Below are 27305 nucleotides of genomic sequence, written 5' to 3' on the forward strand. Positions count from 1 at the left end.
TGCATTTGGAAGAATAGCGACCATTTCATTTGGGGCAGTGAGGTGCCGACCCAGTTTGCAAAAAAAAAACCTTTTTCTCGTCATTCAATCCGTTCCCATCTCCTTTTCTCTCGTTTCCACTTCCATCCGCAACACCCAAAGTTTACTAACCACAGCTAAATCCATTTATCTAGTTTCAGTACATCGTTACAGAGGTCGACGAGAGAGTCCCAGTACTTATGCGGAAACAACACACTATTCAACGAAGGGTTTAATAGCCCGTACACAAGAGGGGGGGGGGAGGGAACGGTCCTATGTCACAATCTAGAGTTTATAAACACGGGGACGTTAGAAATGGCGGGGATACAAGGCAATTGTAAAGATATGATAGAAACTGTTAGGTCGATTAGTAATAGGGTCCAGTATCCGAAAGTTAGGTGAGACACGTACTCGTTCCTTGTAGAACTCGCTGAGGGTCGATGGACGTTTTCCCCACACTTTGGCTAAAAAGAACCGGGAGTTACCACAGAAAGGAGACATTAAATACCTACCACCCCATAGCGGGGGGGCTTCGAATTAACAAATCACACAACGTGAAGTTAAGGGATTTATTGTAGATCATCCCCAAAGCGAAGGCCTTATTTTACTGTGTCCAATATCGCAGGGGCGGGGGATGTTCAGAGTTAGCTAGGCTCAGCACGATATCATTTTGCAAAAGCGAACTGAACGCTGGGGATAAAGAGGTATAAAAACCTCATTCAAGCGAGTTAGGACAATTAGGAGGTCGAGTCAACACAAGCACTATCTATCTTATTATACAGTCGACACATTTGGGTCAGACTAAAATAGGAGATATTATTTTTAACCTGCTGGCTTCTTACACAATGGGATTTGAAAACATTTATTTCAAAATTGCTAAAAAATAATACAGTATCTTATTTAAAGTATTTATTTAAAGTTCAGTCTATTGCCTTCTAATTTAAAGTGAATTAATCTGAAAGTATTTAAGACGTACGTCGTATTAATTAAAATGATCATTTGAAAGATAAAAGTCTTCGCATTTTTTAACCGACTCTACAATGTTTTCATATTTGCAGTAATGTGGATTCTAAATAGTACCTTCACATTCAAATTGACTTCTAATTAAGGCGAAGCTTAATGCCTAATCACTATTTTGATTAATCTTTATAACGAATTAGTGTACATTATGAATACCAAAAAATATGCTTTTGATAAATTGAAGGTATTCTCGTTTTGCTTGAGTAAAAAAATACAAATAGAAAAATCAATTACTCAATGAAATATATAAATGTAAACTACTAATTTTTTTTTTTTAAATACAAATATATGAACGCATAAAGGAAACAACTTTCAAAAATACAGTATTATAGCCAAGATTATCTGTGACAGTTTCACTTGATTAACTTTTTAACTTTCTTAAAAATTATTTACAAAATAAATAAAAACCAGTTTTTTGCTTGAACTCGAACGTTTCTAGACTCCGTTTGTCAAGCGATTTTAATGCCTATTACCTACGATATAAGGTATACCAAGAATATACACATTTTTGGCTTGTAGCTTCCTCTTAAGAAATTGTAAAAGATTAGGATCGATTGAAGATTTTTGAAAGGATTACATACTATGTGAATAAATCCCACCATTTAAAGTGATTTGCAATTAATGTCGTTAATGTGAACATCAAATATGAATTTAGAAAGTGTTATGTAGATCTTTAATGAAAGAAACTTTTTTAAGAATAGAATTATTTTTACCGTAGGAAAAATCCTTTATAATTCTATTTTTAGTAAAGCTTTAAAAAATACGTTGTTCAACATATATAACATATCATTGACAGTACACCAGTTATTGAATGTTTTAAGTATATAAAACACACACCTACAATATTTGACAAAGACATCTTGTTATGTAGCCGTTTGAATCGTAAGAAAGTAATAATAGCACTTGCTTCCAACGTAAAAGAGCAGCCTGCCACCAATTATATAGCAACCTACTAGTTCACCTTGATTAATATGTAAATAGATTGAATCGTATTGGCGTGTATTGGGTAATTGATCTATTTCTAGACCAATTTTTTCTTGCAAGAAATAATATGATGAAATAACTTTTTGTTTTCGGAAAAATTCTCTAAGATCTTAAATAATTGAACAGAATTATACAACGGGAGAATTTGTTTAGGGGAGAATAATTTTTTTAAATAATCTAATATTTTTTTAACATTAATTACTTATTCTCAGAGCGAACATTTAGAGTAATCATACTTTTATTTGCTAGCTATAACTTTAGAGCAATCTAAAAAGCCATCAACTTTGTGCTCAGAACATACTGATTTTGCACCTATATCACACTAATTTAGACATTCTCTTTTTTTTAGCAGCGAAAGGCGCAGTATTTACGTTTGTTGGTCTCTGGTTATCCTGCCTGAAGTTTATTACCTGAATCAGTAGATTTTACGAGAATTCCGCTTAAATTTTTATATTATCTCGTGAAGATCTCTTCAAAGTCGGATTTTCAAGTCTCATTTCTATCCAAGACTTGACCTGCTAAGTTGTTTAGTGAATTACCTTCTGTTTGAGGGTTTATTGGGTCATCTTGTGGCCATAAATTGTAGCAGAATTAACAAAAGCCATGTTCAGGATGCCATAGAATACAGCCATTGACCACCTATTAGTTTTGCGGCTGCACGAAATTGAGGAGCACATTTAATCGAATGAATTTTCTCCTCTTTTTGTCTCCTTCGTCTAAGACTTTCAAAATACAGTCACTGTTTAATTTATTTGACCGTGATACATTGGTATCTGAAACAATGCCAAAATATAGATAAATTATACCAAAAATTAACGAAAGTAAACAAAAATAATCTAGTTAAAAGTTGCACAAAGCCTAAACATACGTCTCGCAGGCGTACTATTCCTCAAAAAGTCAAAAACGGCGGGACTTATCTTAGTAACACTGGTACCATCGGCAAGCTCCCGCTGGACACTGGGTTGGTTAAAGAGCACGAGGCGCTAATTTCAACCATTAGAAAGAGAAAGAGAATTTTAGATAGCGTGTACGCTTCGCAGGCGTAGATAAGGCTTCTAGGGTTAAATGATCATATTTGGCGACAACTGTAGTAAGATACATGGTGTAATAGCGTGTACCCGAAGGATTTAAACCAGCGATTCCTTAGCATATCATTTACTCCACACCGAAAACCCTGGACTGATGTCATCTCCGGGAATTCTGTGTAGAGGGTCGTTTTAAGGAGAGGAAAATCTATTAACAGTCGGGATGTTGAACTCAAGAATATGTCATGGAAGCAATCCGTGCTCATGTGACAAATGTCAACCGCGCACATATGTTGGGCGAGCGTTTGGCGTGTTTCCCGATTAGGCACAGGTGCCGAAAGGATCAATGACGCTAGTTACTCGGAGCATCTTCCATTGTAATACTGGTCGAACAAGGACACCATACCTATCTGTTGTTTGTTCTGTAAAGATTGCGATCCGCTAGTTAACACATAAGGGAATTTATCAAAAGGACCGCTTATTCCTGCAAGGGTTCTTTCAGGTATTTTGGGGCTCTAAACCAGAGGTGGCTGCCAAATTCAATAATGGTGCGCACTTGCGATTTGTACAGGCTCAGCAGCTGTGTACTATTAGAATATTTGGGCCCTATACATACACCCAGCTTCTGTGAGGCTAACTTGACTCTGGCTTCAATATATCTGCGCTGGTCACTAAGAGTTACACCGAGCGTATCAATGGAAGGTATGTTAGGAAGATTGTTTCCGTTGAAGGAGACTAGATTGTCATTTCGATCACGATCACGTTTAGACATCATATAATTGAGTAGTTGGGTACAGCCTGATGGGTCACGTGATTCACACTGCACCTCCTACAGCAGCACGGTAATATACGAGACTGCGCGTATCACATGATCCCGTCGCGACCTGTAGCAATGTGATCAGTGGCGACGTGTGATGGAATTTTTAAAGTTTTTTTTAGTGTTACAGCAAAATGACTGTTTTTTTATTGCAAATATTCTTAAGAATCGCTGGTTAAAATCGTTGTGGATACGCGCTGATACACCATGTATCATGTCGTCAGTTAAAATCCCGGGAACGTTTTGTAAAAAAACGATTTATTCATAACTATTGGTATTTGATATAGTATACCAATATGGGATAATTCATTTTTTTTACGTTTTTGTGATATCGCACAAGTGTCTCAAACACTATCTAATCACTTAACATAGTTTAAGCCTCTTTAAATATCGTTTATTTTCTTAATGCTAGTTTCTCACCAAGAAAATTCCGTTCTTGAACAAGATGCAAGTAAACCGTCAATTTACTTGTGTACGTACTTAAACCTATATAATAAGCACACGCGAAAAAATATCTGCCTTGGCCTTAAATTATGATGAATCTTCTGGCTGCATCCTCTTATATTTCTAATGTTTGATGTGATCCATTTACGTAATTAAATCTCCCACCATAGGGACATTTTTGCATGTCGCGAATTACATTGCGACGTTGCATGATATTATTTCTGGAAATAACACTGGAAATGCTGGAGAGGCGGCAACGAGTTTTCAACCTTATAATCTTTCAAACTATTATTTTATTTTCGAAAACTTTATAGGATGCAGCAGAAAGATAACAGGCTGTGCAAATAAAAGCAGTCTTTGAAAAATATTATCACCATGACTGAAAATGCAATAAATAACAAGGATTTGTTTTTGCGGTTGCAAAATGCGTTTTCCAGTGGAGTGCTTGAAATAATATAAAAATTCATAACACAAGCAAGTATTTCATTTTGTATCAATATCATCGCAAAGATTATGAAACGCCACTTTACACACATTTACAAATGACCCTACTCAAATATTGTGTTTATATCAGAGATACTGAGAAAAGAATCTTCTTAAAGGAAAGACGAAAATCGTTTTTTGAGAAGAACCATACTGGAAAAAGGAAAAAATAGATTTCTTGTTAATAGTATTGTAATCATAGCCTCTAATAACAAATATGATAATTCTGTTCGGGTAGGAATGTCTGTAAAGGATGCCCGGTGATAAAGCGCATTATCTTCGAGAGGTTTATCTACGTAGTAAAAAAACAATTATTGATTTTTTTCGATATTCCAACTTTTAGGGGTACTTTTTAGGTAAAAATATGAAATTGATCCACCATGTAGGGCTGGCATTATTATTTTGCGCTATTGCTAAATCTACCGTCCCGCCGCCTAAACGTGTCGTTTCGTCAGTCTATGTAATTGCAGCCATCTGTGTCAATAACAATTTTATTCGCAAAGGATCTGATAATTTCATGAAAAAAGTGCTTAACTTTAAAAGCTTGATTGTTTTAATCGAAGTTTATTAATAAAGTGTGTATTTATGGTATTGTGCCTTTATTAAGACTTACTTAACAGGACTTATTTATTCAGTGCGTGTTTTTTCCAAATACTCACTTTTATCATTGTGTTTACCTAATATTAACTACTGTGACAATGCCTATCCTCACGAAGAATGGGTAGACATTCAATAGGTTTAAGGACAACATTATTTTAATACACATGAAAAGTAAACATTTAATTTTTTTTTTGGTAAATTATTCAAAAGCAATTACGTTCGTTTTTTTATTATTATTTCATATATATAAAGTGGGTACAGGATATAATATGAGTACATAAAGAATATATTTACAATTTAAAATTAAACAATAACTTTGTAAACATCACTTATAATAAGTGATGTTTACAAAGTTATTGTTTAATTTTAAATTATAATGTCACATCACAAAGTAACCGCTTCATATGAAGAAATAATATATTTACATTACAAAATATATTTATGTTCGCAATCTCACCAATGAAGAACCTGGTTCTTGTGCTTGGTTAGAGAGTTACCCTAATTAAAAGAAAAATAGAATCATTATGCTATAAGTAAGTATATATATGATAGGAACAATATATAAAGAGACAAAATCTAAATACAGTGGAGATGATAATAAATATCAATGAATATCAATGAAGGGAAAAACAGGCAATTATTTAGTTGATTTTTCTGAAAGAGTAACTTTAGTTTTAGTTTAAGTATGTTAATATCCTTTAATTTCTTTATTTCAATCGGAAGGTTGTTGAAATACTTTATTCCTAAATATTTATAGTTATTTTGCATTTGTTTCGTATTACATTTTGGAATTTTGATATTGTATTGATATCTTTTAGATAAGTGGTGGTAAGTTCGTTAAGTGATTTATAGCTAAAATATTTTATAGTTCAAAGTGTAACTACATTTCGATAATTTTATTTTACTTCTCTTTCTAATTTGGTTTAAAACATGCGATATTTTAGCATAGCTGTAAAAGCCAAACCATTGGCATAATTTTATTGTTTACATACGGCTTCAGTGGATTCTCTATATGTCAGCAAGCTCACAGCTAATTTATCTAAGTTTTTACGAGAAATTTTTGTATGGCAAAAAAAGTTATTTATATTTTTACTATAACCATCATGTAGAATCACCTCCCGAAGTTTGCATTTTATCCCAGGACACCCTGTATATAAAGTTTCCAGTAAAAATTTAAACTCTGTTTCGTACGTGAAATTTTCGGTAAAACATTTGGGTCTGTACTAAAAAATACTGTAAAATTTAAGATAGTATAGAGGAATTTGCCAAAGGAAACCAATTTCAATCACACCTACACTTGTATAAAAATCACTACAGATAAATCATTACAATCGTAGTACTGCTTGAGCATAATACAAAGTGATATTTAGCTCCATAATTACGTGCTGAATAAAGATAACTTTACTTTATAGTGCACGCCACTGATAAAGTTTCTCACATTTCCACGAAATTGCAATTGAATATTAACGCTTTATATTTCAAGTAGAAACGATATTTTTTCTGCATCTCGTTAAAATTTGCGCACGGATTTTTACATCCTTATTTCAACTATTTGAACTGTGAAGCGGTGTTACGTTTTTTTAGTGAATTATTCGGTTTCACGGTTTGTTTAGTTTAGTTTAGCGGTTTCGTTCAGAAAAATATAAATTTCGGTTTTCGTATAATAATTGTTATTTCAATATTTTTAACAATACCGTTTTTATACTCTACATTCTTAAAGGGTGGTTCTGGAATAATTTGGTTGAGTCAAGATATTAATGGGATTTTTTTGAGCGGTTGTTATCAATCTGAATGAGTTGAGGGTAAATTTAAACCATGTGGGGGGTGCATTTGAGGCATACGTTAGGTATATGCTTTCGAAACATAAAAATTGGAAAAAAATTGTGGCTCATTAGATGTTGGTTTAAATCTCACATATTTGTGATAAAAAACATATAATTTAGTAAATTGAATACAAAATATTTTAAGAAAAGTCATCGATAACAAACTTTTGTAAATGTATTCAAACAAGACTTAATATCTCTATCGAGCGAATACAACATATTTTTTTACGAAACTAAAATTACAGATTATGAATTCCTATAGAAAACATTAACTACACGGGCCGTGCCACATTAAAATATAGAAGAATACGTTCTGATCTATTTTTTCTTCATAAAATTGTTAATAACATGTTTGAATCCCATGAACTTAGGCTGATTGACTTTCATGTGCCTAGTAGAACGGTTTGTCAGAAAGTACCTTACCATTATAACATTGCAGGTACCAAAGCAGAAATAAATTCAGTAATGAACCGACTGCACAATGCAGGGAATAAATATCACACGAACACCAACGGTACTGAATGTCTATCAGCCTATAAAAACATTGTTATTAAATCTGTATGTCTATCTTGATAGCTTTGTAATGTTTATAAATTTTAAATGTATCCAAATTTATAAGAATGTGCATCCTATAGTTTACTTTGTTTGTTGCTTTAAGTTAATTTTTCTATATTTGGTACATATTTTATTGTTATATCTCTTTTACTCTCTGATTGTATCAAATGTATTTTTAGTTGTATCATATGTAAAAGCCCTAATTAGGCGTGTACAAATAAATAAATACCCAACTGAAAAATGCTTTTATTTACATTCAGTTTACATTGCACTCTTCGCGACATTGCCAAGCTGCCAGCACGTGCTTTTTACCTATTAAAATGAACACATAAAGTGAACTTGCTACAATGCTACAGTAAAATGATTTTTTTTATACCTAAAAATTTTTCAAACCACTTTATTTGGGTTTTTTCTTAATTCAGGTCCATAGTTCGTCGTGTGTCGGCCAATGCACCATGGATCTGCTATTAGCTCGGTGTACTTGCCTCAATTTTAAGGTAATGGAAACCTTAAAAAAAACTTCTGTCCTACTTTTATACTTTATTTGCTTTTCGAGTATATAATGTATCTTAATATTAATCTAGCTTGTCTTTTCATTACTGCCAAAAATGTTTATTTTACCCGTGAAAAACGCTCATAATTTCAATATTTACTTCTGCTTTTATTTACAGGAAGACCTTTTATACATTATTTTTACTGTGAAGAATACTTATTTATCTTGAAAATATAATAAAACACAATAATATTTTCGTGTGTCTTCACTATAAATACATATATTTTAATACGTTATGAGGAAAAATGTTTCTCTGAATAAAAGTAGCTCTCATGGGGAAATTACATAAGACAGACGTATAAAAATGACTAGATAAAACATTTGCGTTTGGGTCCCACCCAGGTCCCAGGCGTCGCGCGTTCAATTCCTCGGCTGGCTAAGTCCTCCACCATGTGATGTTTTGGACACTCACATAAAATAAACGAAACGAACGTGCTCAAAAAAAAAATTTTGTTTAGACAACGACGGGAGATTTATTGACAGACAGGCCTTAAGTGAACACATTCCACAGGAAGGGATAAAATACAGGCAGTCAGTTCTTGAACGTGGGTACGTTGGGAGCTCCAAGAAATGAATTCAAATCAGAAGTGTTGTGTGAAATTGCAGTTGATTAGTGAATTCAAATAGTGTTAGAAAGCTTTGTTGTATATTGAATTAAAGTGAAATATTATTGAACTAGTGTTTGTGTGAAGTGGAAGTGGTTCGACTCAGTGGGAAAACAATTAATAATAATGACAATAATAATAATTGGATAATTTGTAGAGCGCCGTTTTGTAAAAACCCACCTCAGGGGCGCCAGGTGTTGTGCAATCGCGATTGTGTTATAAAGTTGTGTTGATTTAAACGTGATTTCGTATACAGTTCGAACTAGATTGCTTGTCTTAAAAACATGAAAATAATAAAAATAATGATTGCATTTTTAAAGCAGAGTGAATGTACTTAAAGGCAGGAAGTGTTTAATCGGGCTAAGTTATTGATTTGGCGAGATGGCATTCTATCCACGGAGACCGAAAACCAGAGAATCAAATAGATTATTAACTGTGGGTTCGAATCCTAACAGATTAGGGAGGTACAATTTTATTTACAGGAATATTTAATTACCCTTTTATAAGCGTAGGGAGGAGGTCGAAAATTAAAGTGATTTAGCTATATAGTGTAACCAGGTAAGTTTCACACGAGGATTTGGAGGTGACTAACAGGGTGAGTTTTTTTATATTATTTATTAAATTTCAGAGGACCCTTTTAATAATAGGATACAACCGAGGTACAGGAACCGAGTTTGCAACGCCTGCAACCCAAATAATCTTCCCATAAGAAGGGATACGCTAGACGCATTGTCAATCAGCTGTGAGCGAGAGACGAGTCAACGACCTTTTCATATATAGGACAAGACGCAGGTACAGTCAGTCAAAGGGGGAAGTTTTGCTAGCGTATGCCGTCCCGAATTGAAAGCGATCGGATGCAACCAGACGGAACAAAATGAAAACTTTTCTTCTGTTATTTGACTTTCTAATTTAATACTTTTCATCTATTATTTGACTTTCTAAGTTACGAATTGGGAGGCACAAAAACAAATCTAAAGTCGAAAGAGGGAGATGGTAATCTCCGAAATAAAACTACCAACCGAACAACTTTTCTCAACAGGTATCTTTCGAGAGGTAGGCAGCCTCTTTAAATTAAATGCAAAAAATCAAACCAATTATCCGTTTATACCTTACCTGAGAGGATAGGTATTCAGTAGAAGTTACCCATACCTAATACACGAGGATGCTAGTAACCTCATAAAATAAATACTGGAACCAAATATTAAAATACAGACAGTCCTCATCCCAAATTTGGCATATCGAGTAGACCTTACATATATCTCACATGATAATTGGCTGAATGGGTAGGCACACAACCTATCGTTAATAAGCAGGCAGAATGTCGACAAGATCGTCGTGTGTTATCTATGTATTGACCTAGAAAGGGATGTAAATCCCCGACGGCGTGGGAGTTACAACGTTTTCTGGAGGTGGCACGTAACTTAGGACCTTGCGTGTCACATTTTCGCGACTAGATTCGTGACAAGGGATGTCATGGTTTTCCCCTTCTACACTCAGTAAAGTAGATTTTCCTGGAGGTGTTTGAGATTGGGGCAATTCTGAAATTGGTGATGAGACCTGGTTTTCTTTATTCTGGCGTGAAGGTTGCCGATTTGGAACAAGGGGAGACCCGGCCGGTTGTGATATCCAGACACGCAGATATCGATCGCCTTGCTCAAATTATCATCCATCAGTTTTGTTTGGTAAGAGGAGGAGTCAATCTTAGCTTGAAAAAAATTCATTTCCTTTCCTCTCCTTCCCCTCCCAAAATATATACATGGATGGCGCCGACAACTAACACCATAAACTTATCGTATGTATATCACATATATAAAATCTAACACTTTATTATATTCACATTACCCTACGATAGGTAGAATCGAGTAGCTAGTGGGGGGGGAGCAGGCGACTTAGAAGATAAGGTTTATAAAATGGTTTTAAAACACAGCGGTAATGGATTCAACTCACTCTATCTCAAAAGAACCAAGGGATACCACACATACATAAATAACTAGGTTCCTAAACCGAGAAACAAAAAACCAACACAACGTTCGGTGAAGCCTTTTTATACTGAACCGTCACGTGAAATGAGTACGTTCAAGGTCGTACGTCACGTAGACAAACTAGGATGTACACTCTTGAAGGGGTGTGTAATAAAGAAAAGACGGCAGGGAGGACCTTCCCTCCCCGGATATATATATAACCAAAGCCTTATGGAAAAGTTACCTACGGGACTTAAGGAAAATTATCGTAGAAAGAAGAGAAGGAAAAGTTTGAAGTAAAAAGGGCAGATCATTACAACCACAAGCCATATTTTCCCCTTACTGTGGTGGTAGTAGGACATTTTCAAATATTGTCGGTTTATTTGTAACCCGGGAATGTTTTTTTTTCTTTAAAAAAAAATACGCAATAGTGAAAATTTATTCAGCACACAAAAGACGGGTTGTTGTAAATTTGAACAATTCGTCAAATTTCAAAGATAATTTCCATGTCCTTTAAAAGTAATAATCAAGTTCTTTAATTACATCATTATTGGACAGTTGCTTGAAATAACTAAATTTATAACAGAACTTGATTAAAACATTCACAGAACTCGGAATATATCTTTGAAATTTGATGAATTATTCAAATTCTGTGAAACAACTGAAACTGGCCCTAAGTAATACTAAGTAATGAGAAGATGGCATTCCAAAGGAATGTAGAGAGGTACAGGTGTGCTAAATGGCCTTCAACGAGAGTTTTCAAGTGTTCCGGACAGATATTTTGAGATTGGTGATAACGCCAACCAAAATTTATAGGTACAAGTGTAACCACACCCATAGTTAAATAGCGTTCCACTTCAATTAGTCCTATGCCATTAAGATATACGTACTTGTTATAAATCCCAATTGTCTCTAATGTTTGTCTTTCTTAAAAAATTAAATAAATAATCCGCAGAAGAATGTCTAGATATTAATATTATAATGTGTTATTTCATTCTTACGACGTATTTTTTTCTGAAAGCTGAACGCAGACTGAAAAAGCTTATTCTGAAGTTAATTTGAGCTTTATGGGCTTAAGTGCGCAATTGTATGTTTTTTTCAGAGTGAATTAAAACTGGATGAGATAACATAAATATTTTGAGGAGAAAATTTTTGTGTTGGCAAAAGCTTTATTATTATTTTTTCACGTTCTCAATAAAAATGATTGTGAAATTGGTAAAAAATTAAATTGGGTTTTAATTTGTGTTATTTTATGGTACAAAATAAAAGGATTGACTGATAAAAAAACACTGGGGAGAGTATTAGATACTCGTAGTATCACCCTTGTGAAAGATTAATATATCCAAAGTAATTTGGTGCGACGCGTGATTTCTAAGTTTTGAATCATTGTGTTATTTCAAAAAAGCAGATTAGAGAGATTCATTCCCAATCAAAATGTTACTTTGTACGTTATTATCCAGAGTCCAATATTAAATGTATTTAGTGAGCAAAAATGAATTGCCAGGTATCTTCCAAACTTTCACGTCTTTTTCCCATACCTACTTCCTTCAGTCTCACAACAAACCTTAGCTCCTACTAGCTCTGGACTGCTGGATGGTAGTTAAATTAAATTGGATGATTATACCAATCTGACTTAATAATTCATTTATATTTTATTAACTAACTTACGTTTACCCGGCGTTGCTCGGGACTTCTGAATGGTTTGGTGTTTTAATGTTTAAAATACTATTATTGTATTATAATAAGCATTCGTTTCACCCACAGACATAGGAATTAATAGACGAGAAGATAATGGCGAGGGGTAAAATCAACTGTTGAAGAACGAAGGGGGTTAAGCTGACTGTGATTCGTCAATAAATCAATCTGACAGTAAATAGGCATCTCGCATTATAATATCACCATTTACTTCTTAAAAGTAAAATCTGCTTTTGAATGAATAGACATTTTTACATGGGAGCGCAAATTACTCGCCACGTTATGAACTAATTTGCGAAGTCCAAATTCGGCAAAGTAAATTTCTTCTGTTTGCAGAGTCGTAGTTAGTTTCAGAGTATTAAGTTAAGACACTTTTACAAATGTTTCATAATTTACTTACCCCAGTAAACAACGATGAGCACACTTGAGAATCGCTACATTGTGATGTGATAGTATATGTTTCTAAAACTGATCCATATAATACGGTGTGAATAAGCTTAAAATAAAGTAAAATAATGCTTACTTATGGAATGTAATACGACAATTGGGTTTATTCTCTTTTTCACATCTATTTTTACAAGTTTTCATATCACAAGTCAACATTTTGCCGTGTTATTTCGTAAAATGAACCGATGATGCCTCGACCATAGTTCGCACAAGAATGATGACGTCACGTTTTCAAATTTCACTTGAGGCTATACGCGAGCACAGCCGGCTCCAATGGAACCGGTATGGGGAATGGGGATAATACGCTTTTAATCACTTAGGGCAGGTCTACTAATATTCATATGTCTATGGTTTCACCTGTCTTCGTTGGACGTCCAAAACTTCTTTAACCATTAACTTCTAAGTCATACATTGACCTCACACCTATTTATTTGCTCATCACGTATGCTTTATTTTACCACAAATAATCATTTGATTCGTGTATTTTCTGTCATTCACTTCATATGATATCACGAAATCCACATTTTTATTATTAAAAAACTATACTTTATCGACTATGATTCGACTACATATCTCATTTCAGTGCACAAATAAGAGTAAAATCTTCCTCACATTGTTACTTTAAAAAATCTACATTATATCTACTTCGATTCAACTCCGTGTCTCATTCCCATGCAAAGAAATTGGTCCAGTAGTTTTGCTACTAGTATATAATGTAACTTTGTATTCTCTTATAAATTGTATGTATCACAATCTGTTAAAACCATTAGTAAATTATGCATGGACAACAAACTTAATGCTGTCAAATAATACGATAATGATATCAAAAAAATAATTTGGCTCGCAAGTTGACTACTTTTGTCCTCTATGGAGTAAATCTATTAGTTATTAGGTTTGGAACATAACTGAACCTTATCGTCGTATATATTTTTCACTGGTTATTATGGTAGAGCAGTTTTTATTGTTTACATGATAAGGTAAGGTGCTACTTCAGGGTTTGACTGTAGTCACAGTTTCTGTCACTTATTGTTTTTGTATTGGTTTAATGTTTTTTTATATGAATACAAATAGCCCTTTTTAAAATTCTTCTACTTCGTATGCGGGGCAAGTTTCTTTCAAAACTATCAAAGGGGGCCACGGCCTCTTATCTGTGTAGACATTAAAAAAGTAAATGATTCATTATGTAAATTGTTTGTATTGCAAATAAACGCAGACGAGTATTTTTAAGCCGGAGTGAGCTTTTCTTTACTGAAGTCTTAACAAATTAATCAAAAGTTTTTTTATGAATGCCGTACAAGAGTCCCAGCTGCATGGAGCCTGTGGAACTACGCCATCTCCAAGTGAAGTATGTTGTAAGGCTGAAGATAGTATTAGTAAAAATGAAATAGAAAATCTAATGCCTAAAAGTTACAACTATTGATACATTTTTACGTCCCGTTTATTATGTCTCTCTAAATTTATTTTTCACCGCAGATAATTCGCAGAAAGGTAAAAGTTAATCTTTTTGTTTCAACTTTTCACGAAGACATATTGCCTGGTCCGAGTGTATCTTAATTAAGAGGAGTTTTATTTTTATTTTCCTTTCACGACCTCCGAGGAGTCAAATTAACAAAGCCTGAAAAGTTTTTCATTCCGAAAAGTTTCCTTTAAATTTTATGACGACATGGCGCTGAATGCTTAAATGTTAATTGTTATTTGTGAGTCTTGAATTAATGAAATTTTAAATGTTACTGGACAAGATTTAGTAAGTGAAAATAGTGAACAATTGATTTTATTAAATAAAAAAATAAATCTTTTGACAATAATATTAGCTAACAACGGTAAGGAAATTAATTTCGCAGTTGATTATTTCTAACCTGATTTTATTAAAGCTTGTTTAAGTAAGGGTTTTTTCATGTTTTAGCCAAATTTTTATTTCGTCAAAACTTTATAAAACTATGATTGGGATGTTTGAACACTCATTACATTTGATTTGATTGTTAATCAAGTGGACAATTAACGCCATTTTGATTAATTGATATTCGCATTGTCGGCGCACATAACGGATCTGTATTGCTTGGCTTAATACGCCTGATCAAAATTTGAGCAAACGCTGAAACGGCTCGAGTACCGATGTCCGGAATTAAAAAAAATAAAAGCGTTGGACGTCTATTGAACCTTGAATCAAATGTGACAAAAGTTCAAACGTTAATCGGACAGATCAGAAAACTTGAAAAGTGATGATAACTTGGTTAACTAAGTTTAGTTCTTAGGCTAGTTTATTTCATCATTTTTACTATTTTTTGTATTTTAATGAATTACAATTTCAAATTGAAAACTAAAATAACTGATAACGAAAAAAAAAACAAACAAACACGAAATAAAACTGAGGTGACTAATACGTTGATATTAGTCACAAACAATTCACAAAGTTTCTTTTGATTTTGTTTTCCAAATTGCAGTCGGACACTGGTTTCATGGAAGTGTACATTTTAGTTATTTATTATTACTTCTTTCCGACACCTCTTAAAACATATTTCTCATCGTGGCGATTAGGGAGGTACAGATATTTATATGATACCTACCTAAATGAACTATTCCCAAAAGCAAACAAATTAAAGACGTTTTATTTTTTTAGTTGAAATTAAAATATTTTTCTAAGTTATTATAATTATGATTCTAGTTAATATTCGAAATTGCATTTACCCAACTTTAATATATTCTCAACGAGTTTAATACAATAATATGTTTTACTAATTTGGAAAACGAACTAAAATAATATTTCCAAAAAGAAAAATAAAATTTTACATACCAAAATACACAAAGCAGACGTCTTGTAATAATAAGTACTTACATATTTTTTTGTTTTTTCTTTTATATATTCAATATTACCTATTATTATTAAATTTACAAAAAAAAAGTTTATTATAAAAAAAGTTCCATTGCATAATTGTTACAACATGTGAGGGATGTTTCTCCCTCTCAAGCCATATTCAAACTATCAGACAGTTAATGCTTTCAGAGGGCGAAAGAGATGTCACGCGTAATAATTATTATACAGCAGAAAATGTTTGATAATAATACTATTTAACCTTTTTTTTTGTAAATGCAATAATAATACTATCGAAAATAAAAAATGAAAACCAAAAATAAGAATGGAGTTCAAAAAATTAACTTGATAACAGTAAATAATATGTATATTGTTGTGAAAATTGTATTAAAATTCGAAAACTTTACGAGGTGTTTCGTTTACTTACCTAACTATGCTTTGACAGTAGATTTTTCACACGCATAGCTATAAATTTACTAAAACGCGATAACGTAAACCAGTTAATTATGTGAAAAACTTTAAATATGACATTAAGGCTGTTTTCCTGGCAACACCTAGAAAAGGTTCCGTCACGCTACGATTTCAAGAGGCTTTGATAAGGTACCCTCTATTGGGCGGGACTGTCATTAATTAAAAAAAAAATAATAACGTAATGTCACTTGAATTGATACATTTTTTGTGAAATTAAACCGGTAACTTTATGTTAATTAATTTAAAAAAGGGGTGTGTTATAATAATATACCTTAGGCGACAATATTGTAAGAAATTGGATGGCCTAAAATACTTTTTGTTGTTGTTTCATAAAACATACCACTGCAAGACATTTCAATTCAAGATAGGTACCCACTGTTATTTTTTAATACCTAAATGATTATTCTTCTTTTAGATAATTAAGTACAATAATTCAATTATATATGGATTTTATGCACTCGATAGTTTTTAATTATAGATGGTGAATTGCTTTTGTTATGATCGGCGATCGAGACTTGTGCTATGACAAATAATTGCTCATTTTACCCTTCGCTTTGCTCGAATTCTTCCCCTGGAATTCAGTCCACAATCGGTCGCAGTGCGATGTAGTTCACGCAGTACTTATCTAAAAAAAACATACAATTATATGCAATATTACGAAGTTAACGATTATTGCGTAGTGGAATCTCTTAAGCTATTAAAACAGAATTAATAATATTTTTATTATTTTTTGTGCACTCACCGAGTTTTGTTGCCATGTTTACTTAGTCCAGAGACCTAACAGATCTAACAGCTCTGATACTGATTTATTCATACTAATAATAGCCAATATTTTACTATGCGTCTCTCTTCAATAATTTATATTTTATTGAAATTTTTTTCTTCAATATATTTACGTGCCTACACAATTAACAAAACAAGTAACAACTGTAGGTGTACGTACTTACATACTAATTTCATTGAAAAAAAACTATTTCTTTAAAAAAAAAAATTCACCAGAGATGATAAGTTAATACTTAAATTTTATTTTCATACTCAAATACCAAAAAAATCAGAAGTTAATTTAATTTGCAAGTTATCTTTCACCGCTTATATTTAAATGATGGTATTAACTACTAACACCAAACATCCGCAGCCCCGGGGAAAAAGTTAACATTCATTTCACAAGAAACGGTAATGTTAAGGAAAGTCAGGAAGGGGTCGGTCGTTAGAGCTTATCTGAAGGACGGAGGCTTTCCAAACCTTAACAACAGGTAGTAACGATTCACCGTTACACTCTAACGATATTCGCCTAGCGTTAACGGCCCGTTGTCGTATCCTTTAACCTTTTGACCGAAGAATTGCGTCGAGGTAAACGACACGTAGAACATACTTTTGCAGAATAAATAAAATAAGATTAAATCATGTAATGTAGCTTTACCCACTCGAGTGCTCGTGTCAATAACTGGAATATGAGTTGAGTGATTGACGTTCGAGATGGATAAATTATTTAAAAAAATATACCTCTGAATTTTAATATGGAGACATGTAAACTGATTATAGTGCTATATAGCCAATTTTTTTTTTTTTTTTTTTTTTTTATTTATTAAATTTAATATAATTACATTTAATACAATATAAGATATGGGTAGTCCCACAAAGCTGTGACAATCAGCTTGTCTGTAGGTTCTACCATTTAATGTTATAACATAATACACATTAGCTTAAGTTTAAATATTAATACCAAATATAATGTTTAGGATAGATAAACGTTTTGTTCATTTATTAACCACTTTTTTGTCAGTTTAGGGCAGGGTTCCTCATTATTTTTCAAGTTAAAGTTTTTGTTAAATTTGTTATAAATCACAGGTATCAAATAGTCAAGTGTTCTGCTACCATACTTATTTGATATTAGTGGAATTTTTAGGCCTTTTTTTTCAGTAAATCTTGTTTTGTGACTATGCACCAATGGCTTTTTGTACGCATTTTCTCCCGCATTATCCATAATTATAATAAACCAGAGAAGCCCTTTAATTGGGAGTAGGCCCTCAGAGCCATACAGTAATTTTAAGTTGTTTCTTTGTTTGTAAATGCTAGGTTTAACAATTTTTTTAATTATAGCAGTTTGTAGATTTTGAATGAATTTAATATTAATATTACTCGAGTGTCCCCAAGTTCGAATTCCATATCTAAGTATTGATTCGACCATAGAATGATATATAAGTTTGAGAGTACATCGAGGCAATACAAATTTTAATTTATAAAAATTACTCGCTAAACATCGGAGCTGGTTACAAATTTTGATCACACTTTTGTCCCATTTAAAGTTATTGTCTACGATTATGCCAAGGTAAGTATATTCGTTTGCAAAATCAATTTTTTCACAGCAGCAGATATTATCCATTTTTTTATGTATACAATCAAAATTATGTGCAGTTATTTTAGGTAAGTTCCACATTTTCAAGCTCGGTGATCTTATATACATGCATTTAGTTTTTTTGACATTAATAATTAATCCTACATCATGAGACCATTTAAGTAGTTCGTTAAAGTCAATTTGTAATTCTTGAATAGCTATTTCAGGGTTTTCATTAGAGACAACTAGTGCAGTATCATCAGCAAAAATAAATCTACGGGCTATTTTAAAAAGTTTAGACATGGCAATTACATATATAATGTATAATTTTGGTCCTAAAATTGACCCTTGTGGCACCCCTGATTTAATAAATCTAAAATTACTCATTACATTCAAAATCTTTACATACATTTTTCTATTTGTTAAATAGTTTTTGAAAAATGATAGGAGTTTACCACGGATTCCTATGATTTCGAGTACCTTGATTAATTGTGTATGGCTGAGTGTATCGAAAGCTTTTGAGAAATCAATAAATAATACTAGTACATGTTTTTTTGAGTTAAGCTCTGAATTTATATAATTGGAAAATTTTTCGAGCAGTTTATCACAGCTTTTTTGTTTTTGGAAGCCATACTGACATTCATCAATAATGCCCAAATTATTTAAATATTTATCCAAATTTATAGATATATATTTTTCTAATATTTTTTCTAATGCGGGTAATAAGGAAATAGGCCTATAATTATTTGTTACGGTGTGATCTCCATTTTTAAAAATGGGCCTTATGATGCTGCATTTTAGTTCAGCTGGAATGTGACTTGTGTCAATAATTCTGTTAATTAGGTGAGTAATTATAGGACTAAATAATTTAACATGTTTTTTTAGATCATACATGCGAATTAGATCCACGCCCGGTGTCTTTGAATTTTTCATTCTTCCTATAATGCATTCAGTTTGTTCTGTATTAGCTCTTGGTAGGTACATTGAATGTTGCAAATGTTCTTGCTTCAACTCAGACGCCCGAACATTGCATTCGTGCAATAACTGATTTACGCCGTCGTCAAAGAATTTTGCAAAGTTTTCTGCCACCACATCCGCAGTTTGGGAATTTAAGAAATATTTAGATATGACTTCATCACAATCTGATTTATTTTTCCTACCCAATACTTGATTTACTTCATTCCATGTTTTTTTAATGTCCTTGAAACAATGTTTAAATTTGTTATTATAGTATTTTTTTTTGTGTTTAATATTTTTTTATTTAGTTTATTTCTGTATTTCTTGAATTCGATTTCATATATTTTATTGTTAGGCGTGTTTTTCCATTTCCTCCATAATGTATCACGTAGTTGTATATTTTCAATGAGATTATAATTTATCCAGCCCTTTTGGTTATTACGCTGTTTATTTGTATTTGATTTTGTTTCAGTACTTTTTTCGTAAATATATTTGAATTTCGATTTAATTTCTTCATAAATTAAGTTAGGTTCCGTTATGTTTAGTATTTCATTCCAATCAGTGATTTCAATAAGTAGGTCGACTTTTTTTCCGATATTACAGTATATTTCGTATGGTGCGATTTATTGGTGGTACCTGCCTCATAGGTAGAGAAACGCATCGTTGTTGCAATAAGGTAGTGATCCGCTATTATAGTTTCACATACACATGAGCTGATTTCATTTGTCTCTCTCTCTCTTACATAGATATGGTCTAGACATGGAGCCGTTACATAGTTAGTCAGTATGGCTTCACGGGTAACGTCATTAATACATTTTAAAAATCCAAATTTAGCCATAATGTTTTCATATTGCATTACAATTGGTTCCTGATAATTTAATAAGTTTATGTTCGTATCCCCAAGTACCATAACGGATTCTTTAATTTCAATATTTCCCAATATTACATCTAGCTCTTCGAGAAATATTTTTTTATTTGAATTAGGTGGTCTGTATATTGCCAATATATGTAGACGTTTATGTTTTTTGACAGAAATAGTTCCGTAGACACATTCAAATTTAGTTGGCATTATGTTAATTTGTTCAAACGTTAGGTGATCTTTCACATATAAAATAATCCCGCCTCCCGATTTGTTTTTTCGACAAAAGTAATGAGAAGTAAAACCCAATATTTTGTATAGATGTATGTCATTTTCATTAATCGACGTTTCACAAAGCGTGATTATATCAATATTACTTAGAGAGCCAGAGATAACGACAAGAAACGTATCCCAATATTTTGATAAGGATCGAATATTTAAGTTGATTGCAGTTAAATTATTATTTCCCGAAACATGTTTTTTGATAATCCAGTTCTCAAAACTTTGTGTGCGTTCATAAGCGATTTCAGAGGTGTCAAAATCTACGTTCAAATCACCCATATTGAATAATATTTTAATAGGCGGCAATAGTATTTAAACAAGTGTGAGGATTTATCAAGGCAAATAAATTGAATAAATATTTTTACGGAAGTAAACATTACCAATATATTCCTAGTTAGATTTTTGCTTTGTTCAGTAAGTTTTTGGTTAAATAATTGACAACAATAAATATTTTTTCTACATGTATGGGTATACCTAGGATAAACTAACATCAATATACATTTCAAAACTCCCGTGTTAACACTATAGATACCGGACAATAAATTAGAATATAATATATTCAAAGAAGAAAAAAATATCAAAGATATGAGATACTCATATTTCGGAAGTAAAAGATATACATTATTGTGCTTATCAGAAGAAGATGTTAAGTATTTAAATAAAGTTTTGGTTAGAAGCATTGATTTTTTAGAATAATAATACATATAAACATACCTAATCATAGTTTATGCGACTTTTTTGTTTTTTAGAATTATAATACATACCTAATCATAGTCTATACGACTTTGAGCGATATGCATCATCTTTTTGTAGTAAGAACAATTAGTATTATTAGCTTTGTGATTGGTATTTAGGGTCATCTTGAATAAGGTGTTCTGATGTGCACAGTTACTACATTTTTCTTCAGTGTTTTTGTTAGGGCATTCCTTCCATTCGTGATCTTTTGCGCAATGTAAACACGTCGCACGTTTGTCCTTATTAAAACATTTTAATGCAGTGTGACCAAATTTGAGACAATGATAGCATTGCGTCAAGGGGCTGGCATCTTCCACTCGTACTCTGCTAAAACCAATGTTAATTTTTTCCTTTTCCATGAGGTATGACCTTACTGCTCCGCTGGTTTCAAATATATAATTAGTGAGTCCATTTTGGTTTTTTGGTTTAAACATTTTTATTAGTTTAATCGTGTTTTTAGTATCGCTATTCATGATATCTTTTATTCCATCGTTTTGTGTTTTTATTGCCTCAATTATGTCCTCTTCAGTTAAATCTACTTGAAGATTTCTTATGAATATTTTTGGATTTTTCTTTCTTAATTCCTCTGCAACCATGTTTTTTTTAAGGGTTTTATTGATTTCATCTGTCAATTTCTCTGCATGTTCTTTTGAAGGACAAGATATAATTAATTTATTTTGCGAGGCTTTTCGTATTCCGTTCACTGCGATACCCAAGTTTGCTATTTTAATTTTCTTTACGATTTGTTCTTTAATAGCATCCGATGTCATGTTCGAATCTTCACCTTTGATGATCAATGAGAATTTGGATTCCGGGATTACTTTGAGACAACTTGCGTATGTTTTTTTTTCAAAATTGCTCGTATTCTCGATTTTTTTTTCTAATTTTTCAATTAGTTTTGACTGGAGACAAACAATCTCGTTTTGAAAAGATATTTTTTCCTGAGTCCATTTTTCTTCTAATAGTTTTATATTTAATTCCAGATTATTTTTAGCTTTCGAGTCCTTTACCGTAGAAATATTTGAAATTTCTAATTTTATGTTTTCTATTATCGACAGCACGTCCATAATGGGTTAAGCTTGTGACCGCCTCGCGGAACACCTCGCTCCCGGCAAAAATTAGATAAATGTGACAATTCTCTAATAATGTATTGTCTTTCTATAAACACGTCTACACACTACCACGGTAGAATGACGCATGAATTCACATATATTTTATTATATTTATTTTATTTGTTTTATTTATTTAACGCCCAGAGGGCTTTTACATGTGGGTGGTACAATTTTGATTACGGACACTTTTAAAACATGATAAAGAAATAAAATTACATTAAAAAAAATATATGCAAGAAACAAAAATAAAAAGAACAAAAAAATAAATTTAAAAAAAACAGCGATTTGACTGGTTTACAAAAATACAACTTCCATTTAGGAATAGAGTTGAAATAAATCTTTTACGTGACCCACAAAATTCGCAATGTTAATAATAAATATATCGACATCACCTAAGTATTGGTTTCCCATAGTGTGAAACCGTTATATTGGGGAGTTCGCAATGTAATTGCGCTTATGTGTGTTGCAATGGAATAGTGTATTTTGTCGTGTTGTTATTGTAGGAATTCGCAAGTTTATGAGTTGCAAAAGTTCGAAACAGTCGAATTTAGAATTAAAAAGTTAAGTCGTTTATTTTACGCCTGTCTTCCAATGTGTGTATTTTTAGAGTATTTATTAAGAAATTATATTGTAAGTCTTCTTATGGGATATTTAATTTAATTTATTAGAAATTTTACCCTTCATACTTTGTTATTAGGATTTAAAAAAAAATGTAAGCGCGCGTATTCTGCGAGTGAGAAATGGCATATTATGGCGTTCGATCACTGAAGACGTTTTGCAAACTCGGCATAATATGCCGAAATTCACTCAAGTGGTTATGGCGTCAAGGAAACTTGATATAGTAATTTGTTTTAGTGATGGTAAATAGAAATTTAATAAATTACTATGAAGGAAATATATTTTTTACGTGGCACGACAACAATCAACTTATCTCCTGGCTGTAGGTAATATTTTTTTAGTACCAGAGGAGCAATATCGTCACGTGTTATAAATTAGGGTCCTTTTAAATTAAACTCTGTTATTGTTGAGAGCAAACTGAATTATTTTAATCACAATGAATAAAGACTTTCACATGATATTGTAATAGTTGAACATGGGCTAATAATAATTTAGACACCATTGGTCGCCCGTTTAATGCTATAATCTCACGTACAAATTCATCCACTCTAGGGCCTTTGTAACATGATAAGTAAAAGACAATGAGGATTGCTTTATTATTGAATAATAGAGGTACGATGATTCATATTATATTTATTCATTAATATAATTTTTAAGTAGCAATAATAGTTAAAAGTTTGACATTGTGTATAGCATAAAATATCTGACCTGATTCACCGTAATGGGCGCCATACAACTCTTAGGAAAGAATAAGTAAAGCAAATAAGTGAGAGATTGACATGATGACCAGCGATTAAATATATCTAGCTTTGTCCGCCATCAGCGTCCCCCGTGAAATATGTCAACTGGAGCAGTTGCTCGCATCACATCAGTTGGCGCGACCTCTCCGCAAGGCTGTCCGATTGGAACTCGCTTTCGGAAATTAAGTCTTCTGCTTCCTTCTGGAAAGGCCCATAGAGCACGAGTCCCATAGACGAAGGCGGTCTTGGATGGAGTTTGTTAAAGTTTGTTTAATTTTGTCTCAAGACGGTAGCGGGGCAAAAGGGAACTGCTACAATATGACTAGGCAGTTTTTAAAGTTGAAATACGCTAGTTACAGGCCAGTTCCTGTGGTTCTGTAGGAAAGGTGAAACCTTTCGTTGTTTTTGAGCAAGATAGCGTTTATAATGAAACCTAACCTTTTATATGACAAAAACATTTGACAAACTTCAAATTCAAAAGTCAGCAATACAGGAATTGTCCTTGCCGACGCGATTTAAACACAAACAAATAGCAGAGGCGAGAACCTTTCACAAATATTATAACCTAACTTTCACAGGTGGCACTAATGGTATCTAATTGATCCAAAAATAATACATCACTTGATCGACTAATGTTACAAGACCTGGATTTAATATGAATGCACGTAGATCAATTGATTTTTAGAAATCGTTTTAAATATTTAATTCTCCTCAGGCTAATTTGATCGGTTTTGGGAATCAACAATCGATTACCTGTTCAGTCAATTTGTTCGCTTTCAGGAACAGCTCATATGGTCTCATAGAAATCGTCGTGTCTCTCTTACTGTCATAATTAGAAATATGAACTAAATGGCGTTTGAAAGAAAAAATGTTTAGCTTTTTACTAAGTTATATATGTTTACCACAGAATAATTAAATTGTACACCTTTATGAATCCACAGGTAACGAACGCAATTTGAGAAAAAAATTATGAAGATTTGTGAACGTTTTACTAATTATTTTTGTGTATTGACAAAAAGTGAGCTGTAATATTTTTAAAGCAATTGAATGATAAAAAATGCGGTTTTTTCCTAATTAATAATTTTAGTTCAGTGTTAAGACAAAAACACGTAAGGTGATCCATTTTTAGAATTATTTATGTTTGATTTTTAAATTTTAGTAACGTAAAAACAATGTATTTATTTTTATATATATAATTTAAAAGTATAATTATATATCATGGTTCCATGATAACTCAACACAGTGACAATTTGACACACTTTTAAAAAGTGATATAAAGTCATTAGAAACGATGAATTTTTTTAAAACCTAACCTAACCTAACCTAACCTACTTAACCCAGTTAATAAATTTTTGTTTGATCACTTTCCATGACTTACTATAACTTTTTAAAGATGTAATGAATTATCATTGTGATGATTTATCCGATCACCATATTTCATCACCCTTCAAAAACAGTTTTTAGTTTTCGGATACGTACAGAAATATTCAATTTATTTGGACTTTGTTGAAAAGCAGAAATACACACAAATTCTCCGATTTTCTGACAGCATCTTTGAGAAATATAACGGTCAATATGCCAAGGACCTAAAGGGTTAAATACAATACCGCACAAGAATTCCAACTGCTCTGAATAGCCAGTCACTTCCCCACTTTCTTCTCCCCCATCTCATTCACCACGTTGGGACTCTTGTGCAGTTTCACACTGTTCCTGGAGCTGGTGATATTATCGTGGACCATGACAACTCCGTTGTGATATTTATATTCCAAGTCTGACATCCATTTTGACATCATTGTTGTATGTTAAATATAATACATATATAAGTTTGAAAGGAGTGGAAAAGGGAAGTAAATGGGGAAGAGGAGGGTTAGAAAGTACTTGGCTGTTCTGATCTGGTCAACAAACCATTTCAAGCAAAGCGGGACGTTTCGATTCTGAATAACTGCTCTTGTACGTGCGAAATATACTTTAAAGTATTTTATGTTAGCTAAATAAAAATGTAATTTTTTTTCGTTTATGTTTGGATTTTAACTCACGACCTCTGGATTTGTAGTCAAAGATGTTAACAGCTTGGGTGGCCACTGAGATATGCGATATACATGTAACATATTTATCGCAGATATATTTTTCTTTCTCAATTAATATATTCTTATAATAATGTGCGATTTATGAGGCTGAAAGTACTTATTAAAATATATAATTTGACTCTGATCAATGATCATTCAATATCTACAATTGTCAATTCTGCACACGATCTTAAATTTACCTTTCGAATAAATACAAAACCACTCGAGCGATTTTTGGCATATTATGCCAAGTTTGCAAAACGCTTCGAGCGATCGCTTGTCATAATGTGCCAAGTTTATAGAACCTAACAATATTGAACAAATTGTGAAATGTGGGTGAATTCATTGGCTTTAAGCCGCAGTTAGCAGTTCTATATGTTGGGATATTAATATTTTGAGGCATAGTATTAATTAAATAATATGGAAAATGTATATATATATTGATATTTTCCTTGTGATTTGAACGACACAGTCAATTAAAACACAATTGAGTTTCTCTGTAAGGAAAGAAGAGGTTTATTTTGTTAATCTCACAAGATTTACATAAATAAAAGCATTCAGTAACAAAACATTATCTGTAAGGAAAGAAACGATATTTAATGTTATTAATTGTTATGTCAAATCCTTAATCACAATCACGATAGCAATTACCAATTATTGAAATTATTCCCATCAATCTGCCTTGTCACAACCCATAGATTATTTTTACTATGTCTTAAGCCATAGATTACGAAATATCGAGTCGACTGTGTAGGTACTGTGGCGCACATCCAGCCAGTGACAGTCCACGACACACACAGCCACAATTACGAGACAAGCTCGGCATTGCCTTGAATTAAAGAAAATTATGTTTTTCTTTACATATATATTACAATCTTTCGTGTGGTTAGTAAACATGAAAAAATACGACGTTAATTTTGTCAAAATATTTTAGTGATTAAAATGTTTTCTTTTCGGTGCCTATTTTATCTCTCGTCTAAAATGTTCCTACAACCAGTTCCACTTATGAAAATATTTAAAACAATTTCAATTCTAAAGTTCCTTGAACCAGAGTCATACACACAACCGAAATTATTTTGTTCAAATGACAGGTACCTAGTGTGTTTTCCTTTCCACAACAGCTGAGACAATTATGTCACGGTCTACCCAAACGAGGGGAGGGCTTGTAACGTCACTATATAATACGCCGTACTTGTGAATGAAGAAACAACGGTAATTTGTAATACTTCAGCGCGCGATTGCGGTCTGGGAGACCTAACCGGCTGCCTGCTGCGGTTCTGTTGTCTGTGGG

This window comes from Hesperophylax consimilis, chromosome 21 (genome assembly GCF_061612785.1).
Source record: "Hesperophylax consimilis isolate HC1 chromosome 21, BYU_Hcon_1.0, whole genome shotgun sequence".
NCBI classification, from domain to species: Eukaryota; Metazoa; Arthropoda; class Insecta; order Trichoptera; family Limnephilidae; genus Hesperophylax; species Hesperophylax consimilis.